Source organism: Portunus trituberculatus, chromosome 43, assembly GCF_017591435.1.
Source record: "Portunus trituberculatus isolate SZX2019 chromosome 43, ASM1759143v1, whole genome shotgun sequence".
Taxonomy (NCBI): Eukaryota; Metazoa; Arthropoda; class Malacostraca; order Decapoda; family Portunidae; genus Portunus; species Portunus trituberculatus.
In genome coordinates this window covers 12,818,867-12,826,910 of record NC_059297.1, presented here as the reverse complement: position 1 = coordinate 12,826,910, position 8,044 = coordinate 12,818,867, and positions in this window count along the sequence as shown.

Below are 8,044 nucleotides of genomic sequence, written 5' to 3'. Positions count from 1 at the left end.
CACACACACACACACACACACACACACACACACACACACACACACACACACACACATGACAACATGACACACACATGATAAAAATAATAGTGCATGACAAATGATGCTAATGATAATAATAATAATAATAAAGATAATAATAATAATAATAATAATAATAATAATAATAATAATAATAATAATAATAATAATAATAATAATAGTAAAGACTGTAAGACTGATAGATAAAGAGATAGAAAGAGTGAGACATGGAGATAAAAAGCAGAGAGATATACAGACGGATATAAATAGATAGATAGATAGATAAAAAGATAGATGGACAGATAGATAGATAGATGGATAGATAGAAAGATAAGAAACAAGGGTAAGCAAACAGGAAAGAAAGCAAGTAAATAAGTACGAAATAAATAAATATATATACAAATAAGAGGGTACGATATACTGCCTTCTAAAAACTAAAGCTTGAGTTTATATACTAATAAATATAAGAAGGATATCCAAAAATATACAAAAAGCGATGATTAGGAATGTAGTGCAGCTGTGGTGAAGTACGACCTGGTGTAGTGTGGGCTGGTGCAGTCTGGTCTGGGCTGGTGGCGTTGTGGTGATGTGATGGTGTAGTGATGTGTTATGTGGTGCATTGTGGTGATATGTAGTGTGCTGTAGTTTATTGTGGAGTGGTGTTCCTAGCCTTTACAAGCGTGACTGGTTTGTGGAATTATAAGTGGTGTGCTGTGGTGTGGTGTGGTGTGGAATGAAGAATTGTTGGCGTGGTGTGATGTGGTGTGGCTTGGTGTGATGTGGTGTAGTGTGGCGGGGTGTTTCGGCCATGTGGTGTGGTGTTGGTGGCATTTACAAGCGTGGAATGAAGAAATGCTTGTGTGGTACGGTGTGGTGTGGTTTGGTGTTGTATTGTAGTGGTGTAGCGTAGTTTTGCTGGCGTAAAATGAAGAATTACTGGTGTGGTGTGATGTGGTGTGGTGCTGCGTGGTGTTGGTGGCCTTTACATGCGTGGAGCGAGGGCTGGCTGGTCTGTAAAAGCATATCTGGTGGTGATGTCCTGGTGAAACCCCGCGGTGAAGGAGGCCATGCATTGCTTTAAGGAATTTATCTCTTTCTCTTTCTCTTTCTCTTTCTTTATGTCTATATTTTATGTCCATGTTTTATTCTTTTCTCTTCTCTTCTCTCTTTTTATTACATCTAATTTTTTTTTCTTTTTTCATTTATTCTTTCTTTCCATTTTTCTTCCTTTCTTTTTCTTTCTTTCCAGCTTTCTATCTGTCTGTCTGTCTCTCTGTTTATGTCTGTTTGTTTATCATCTTGTTTTTTTTCTGTCTAGTTTTGTTATTTTCTGTTATTCCTTATTTATTCCACATTTTTTCTTTGCATTCCATATTCTCTCTCTCTCTCTCTCTCTCTCTCTCTCTCTCTCTCTCTCTCTCTCTCTCTCTCTCTCTCTCTCTCTCTCTCTCTCTCTCTCTCTCTCTCTCTCTCTCTCTCTCTCTCTCTCTCTCTCTCTCTCTCTCTCTCTCTCTCTCTCTCTCTCTCTCTCTCTCTCTCTCTCTCTCTCTCTCTCTCTCTCTCTCTCTCTCTCTCTCTCTCTCTCTCTCTCTCTCTCTCTCTCTCTCTCTCTCTCTCTCTCTCTCTCTCTCTCTCTCTCACAGATTCTCACCAAACTCTCTTCGCAATTCATTATTTATTCCAATTTTGCATTAATTCCTACTCATCACAAATAACAAATTCTAAACTGTTCTTTATCACGTGCGAGTAATTATCCCACATAAAACTGAGCAGCTTAATTACTGAGTTGAAAGGTAAAACAAAAGGCAAGAGGCATGTAAGATATATGATGGGATGGCAAGGTAACAATGGGATGACTGGTTAGTTTGCACCATTCAATGACCAAACTTTATTAGACATTAGTTGTTGTGAGTTTATTAAGGCAGTGGTACAAAGAATTCATTAACTTGCCTCTTCACTATCTTTCGTAACCACATCTCTGTTAATAAGGTGTTGAATATGTTAGTTAGGTAGGTAAGAGAGAGAGCGAGAGAGGGAGAGGGAGAGGGAGAGAGATTATTTTTTATTACCATCTCACAATATTCTTTCTATTCATGCAAATATGCTCATACTTAGAGAGCTAACATTCAGATTTCTCCTCAGTAAGCTTACATGCATTTAGTCTTCCCACTTTTCTGATTTCCGCTCACAAAATTAACAACGAAAGCTTCAAAACATTCATTTCTTTCCTACTTACCCAGTGCATCTAACCTACTTAATGTACCTGCCCTTAATTTCCTCTAATCTTCCCACATCGTTCTTCAATACATTTCCTTCATCCTTCCTTCTTTCCTTCCTTCCCACAGGATCCAGTCTAGATCACCCACCTGCCTATAATCTCTCTCACCCCGCCCACATTCTTCCCTCCACTGTTCCCCCAGCGTTCAGCTTACACTTCGCCCTCCCTCCGCGTCTTTCCTTTAAATCAATCGTGTGCATGTGGCTGGAAGGCGCGGCGGACACAGAAAAAAAGAGCAGTGGTTGGCCATGCGTTGTGGGACGACCACCTCTTGGGCCGTGCATTAGTGCGACAGGAATAAACCAGGCCATGGAGGAGGAGGAGCAGAGGAGGCTGACAATGCGATGATTGGGTGAGGGAAAGACTATTATTAGGTATTTCTTAAGCTCCGTAGATGTGACATGAGTGAACTGAGAATATAGAAGAGGTTTATGAGATAGTGCTCTGGTTCTCTCGTAGTTATTTTGAAAAGCCACAGAGAAAGGAGATTGTTTTCGAGGAGGAGGAGGAGGAGGAGGAGGAGGAGGAGGAGGAAAAGGAGATGAATGTGAAATGAAAAAGTAGCAAAAAGGAAGAGAAGAAAAAAGATAAATTAAAAAGAGGAGGAAGAAAAGAAGAAAGGAGGAGAAAGAGGAGAAACAAAGAAACACGAGGACGTGAAGAAAAGGAAAGAAAGATAAAAAGAAGACAGAGAAGGAGATAAAAAGAAAAGGAGATTATTTTCAGATGCAACACGTGATTAATCGAATCCTTTTGCACTGTTTAGTCCCTTGTAGGCACATAATCCATAAGAATCACCAGTAAAATCATTGGAAATACTCCTGTGACCTCTAATGAATTCAGTGGAAAGCCTTTGAAGGTAGACTGGGAAGACGCTGCGATGTTTAGGATATGAATCTTGGACCTATATTCTGAAACACTTCCGCGCCTCACAGAACCTTCACTATTTTCAAATGGCTCCAGTTGAAATGACACGAGTTTTAAGGGTGTTTCTGTAATTCTAGTGACATGTTAATAAGTTCTCTGCATTATCAACAGTACAAATACTCTTTAGATCTCGACTAATCGTCTCTGTGGTCTTTGAAAGTGGTCGCGGTGAGAGAGGGAAGCGTTTCTGAATATGGCGCTTATTAGTTGTGAGCTATGTGGCGGCAGTACTTGTGTTGTCCTGCTAATAATGAGGCCAGACGCTTGTGATTCCTGTCTCTACTTTCCTTTTGCCCAGTAAGGCTTCGTAAGTGGGGACTGAATTTTTTTATATATCTCTCCTGCCTACTCTTCCTCCTCCTGTTCCTCCTACTCCTGCACCTGTTCTACTTCTTAATCACATTAGGAAAGCTGGCATAGTTATAATCGTATTAAGACACGATAAAAAAAAGTTAAGTGGGGAGGATTAATATAGTGTGTGAGGAGGGAAGGCGGAGGGAAAACGTTAATGTAACCCTGCTCCGAACTATCTGCAATATCAAATTATCTTTTGTGCAAACTAGATTGTTCATACAGTAAGTTGTTAGACATAAAAAATGGCAAATCCGTAAAAGCAGAACTGTGTGAGGCACCTCGTTGCTGAATGAAAATATGCGTATGACAACGAAAAGGTACAAAGAGATAGAACAGGTGATAATAGTTAAGAAAGTAAGAAATAAAAGGAAGAAAATTAGGATGAGGACGATGACAAGATACGAGGAAATAGGAGGAGGAGGGGAGAGGAGAGGAAGATAAAGGAAGGGAGAGAAATAGCCAAAGGGGACATTGAGGGAGTTTCAATCTTGATTTTATCAAAGTAGCAGGCGGCATGCAGGCCACCACCACCACCACCACCACCACTATCACCACCACCAATCTAAGCCTTACTTCTTCACTATAACCCCTGACATTTCCTCATCCGCTAGTACATCGCTACACTTCACCTCACCCACAACCCTCTTCCCTACACCTACACCAGCATTATCTACACATCTACCGCCTTTCCAGCTCATTCACCCCAGCCACCCAAACAGTCTTCGTGTGTAGATGTGCCAACACCTCGCTTCCTCCCGCCTGCTTGCCATCCCACCCCGCACACGACAATTGACCATCGCAAACTCAGCTACCATGTTCCCCACACCTGCTGCTTATCTCGGCCTTTCCGCGCGGTTCCCTGACAAGCTGACGAGAGTACATGCAGGGAGACTACGCGTGGAAGGCAGGATGTTGTGATAAGACTTGACGGATGTGAGATGAGAGAGAGAGAGAGAGAGAGAGAGAGAGAGAGAGAGAGAGAGAGAGAGAGAGAGAGAGAGACTTCCTCCATACCGCTATTGAACTGTAACGTAGGAGAGGCAGCTGTACCCATATGATAAAACTCCCTCACGAGCACCTGATTCTCATGACCCACAGAGGAGAGTTTTCATGCCTCATTACGACGCCCTAGAAAGTGTTATCATAGCAGTGCATCTCTTTCTTTTCCTCCTCCTTCTCCTCCTCCTTCTATTGGTGTGGGAATGGTGCCCGTGCAGGAGACATGGAGATAGAAGAGAGGGAAGCGAAGAGGTGACCATGTAATTCTATTTTTGTGGAGGAGATTAAAAAGTTAAACAAGGCCTGGGAGGGAAAAAATGCCTGTGTCTGGTCGTAAAAAGCTCTTGGAAATGGTGATAGACGTGAGTGATAACATTTTCACTGTACATGGGCTGGTCTGGTTGCCTTGTCTCACCATATCTCTCTCTCTCTCTCTCTCTCTCTCTCTCTCTCTCTCTCTCTCTCTCTCTCTCTCTCTCTCTCTCTCTCTCTCTCTCTCTCTCTCTCTCTCTCTCTCTCTCTCTCTCTCTCTCTCTCTCTCTCTCTCTCTCTCTCTCTCTCTCTCTCTCTCTCTCTCTCTCTCTCTCTCTCTCTCTCTCTCTCTCTCTCTCTCTCTCTCTCTCTCTCTCTCTCTCTCTCTCTCTCTCTCTCTCTCTCTCTCTCTCTCTCTCTCTCTCTCTCTCTCTCTCTCTCTCTCTCTCTCTCTCTCTCTCTTCTCTCTCTCTCTTGTCTCTCTCTCTCTGTCTCTCTCTCTCTCTCTCTCTCTCTCTCTCTCTCTCTCTCTCTCTCTCTCTCTACTCTCTAAATATATTACTCTGTACCACCTGCCTTCCCTTACACCCTCAGACATTCTCCTACTTTCCCACCTTCACCTTCGATCTCAAGCCTTCCAGTATACATCACAACCCAAACACGCCTGCGACCTCCTTCTGGTGATACAAAGACCCAGTGTTCCTCGCACGAGACGCTCATCTATGGAGCTCTCTGTGGCTTTGGTGAGGCTCCGGCACGATTTCTGAGGATAAGGAAGCGTGTAATGAACGTTGTTTATCATTTGGTTCAGAGAGATGGGTGGGCCGAGTGAATAAAGCTTCGTTTGGTAGACAGAGATGTGTGGCAATGTGTGAGGCTATGAAAAGGAAGGAAAAGTGAAGAGGGAGAAAGCAGTGATATGTGCATTCGGTAAAAACAATATATGTGACAGGGATGAAGGGTGAACTAGAGAAAATAAAGAACATCGTAAGGACTAAGTGACTCAAGCAGTGATATGTGTAAAATAAGTGACAAGGATGAAGGGTAAAATAGAGAAAAGAGAGAACATCGTGTGGACTGAGCGGCAAAAACCTGGTATAACAGTAAAAAGAGAGAAATGCATAGCAATATCTTCAGAGAAAAGTAAAGAATGAAGTGGAATAAAACAACGATGTGTGACAAAAGGACGAAGGATGAAGTAGATGAAAGAGAACATCGTGTGAACTGAGCGACAGAAACCTCGTAATACAGTAAAAAAAAGAAGAAGAAGAAGAAGAAGAAGAAGAGATGGATGGCAGTATCTTAAAAGTAAAGAATCAAGTGGAATAAAGCAAAAAAAAAAAAGCGCTAAAGGAGAAGTGAAAGAAAGCGAGCATCGTGTGAGCTGGGAAGAGGTACAAGGAATACAAGCATGGGAAGAGAAAGGGCAAGATGAGCTTGAAGTAGAAAGAGAAACGGCGTCAGAGGGGTCCCGTGGAGAGGTGAATGGGTGTCGCACGAGTTCTTGCTTATACGGGGCGTGACACTCTCAGATGCAGGGCTTGATTTTATTCTTCTTTGATGATTCTTTACAGGTACGTCTATAGCTGTCACTTCCGCCTGTGTGTGGAGGAAGGGTACATACAAACACATGGCTCTTCATGGTGTTAGCTATTTCTGTATTGATGCGTAAACAGTTGCTCTCGATACAGGACGATTTTATGACTCTTTAGTGTATTGTGTATAGTATATAGTCTTATTTCCTACTATGTGTAGCCAGGGAGAATGTAGAAACACAAGGCTTTTTCTTTTTTATTTCATCTTTATCAGTGCATATATAGCCTTCTGTAATTAAATGTTTTGATTCTTTTGTACTTACTGATACCTATTTTTGTTTCTCCTTTCAGTATTAGTGCAGAAATCCGTAGGGGCGGGACAGGACTTCTTGAATGATGCTTCTGATTAGAGCAGGGGTTCTCAACCTTTTTATCGTTAAGAACCCCCTGAGTTATAAGACCATCTACCAGTACCCCAGTATTGTCACATGGAACATTGAACTCAACATGCAATGGTACTGCAAAGGATTTTATTAGATCAGCCATCTAAGTACCCCTGGAAATCTTCTTATGAACCCCCTGTGGTTTCGCGCTGTCAGGATGGCCACTGTCCATGAGTTAATATCATTAGGTCTCTATGACGCTGAAGACGTCTATGCAGAACGGTTTGGTTGGCAATAGACAATCTCATTATCAGACTTTGATTTCTAAGTTATGAAAATAATCTCATTTACGGGGCTTCATAGGTTCATGGTGTCTTGTAGTCTACTTACTAACCTAGAAGGAAAGAAAATATCATACTAACTTCGAGCTATCAATTGAGGAAGAAGTAATCTTTGTCCCAGGAATAGAGCAAGATGGTATATAAAAAAACACAATGCATAGTTATAACCTAACTCTACTATTATAGCGTTTTTGTCGTAGATACATGTTTAGAAATACTTTACCTATCTTGATATCTCCTTATGTGACAAAAGAATATCCAAAAATATACGATATGCAGTTGACCATCTTTTCTGTGAAATATTACGATATCTGTTGAATCTGGCAACTTCAACGGGAGTTTGGGTCCTCTCCTAGTGTTTCCTTATGATTGAAACATTGATATTTACACGTCATTGTGATCAGGGAAATAAAGAAAACTAAGTTTGCTTTTTCTAAGAGCATGAAATAGAAAAATTTATGTTTACAAGTGGCAGTTTATGTATAAGACACGCAAACCTGTGTGCACTCATCCACTCTATCCAGAAGCTTAACTAATTTTCAAAAGTTCCCCAATAGCTACACAACTACCATTGGTCTACTGTTTCTATCCAGTTACCTACAAACACGTACACATTCACGGCAGCAACATGCAAAGTACACTAAATACTCCGGAGCAAAGCTGCCTCACCTTGTTTCATTAATCAGCTAACTCTTGCACACTTTCACACCAAAGCTATTTTTCATTTACCATCGACGATTTTATATTCGAATCAAAATTAAAACGACGATTGAGAACTTTCGGCCTAAAGATGTTTGAGGGCCGTGACGGCCTTGGGCGCCGCACGGGGGAAGGAGGTGGCCGTCGGGTCCGGCCTGGGGCCCAAGGCAGGGAACTGGCTGCAGGTCCTGCTTTTCCTTGGTGGCCTCAAGCTTCACTACTAGTCGTCCACTTGCAGCGCATCACACTAGGCAA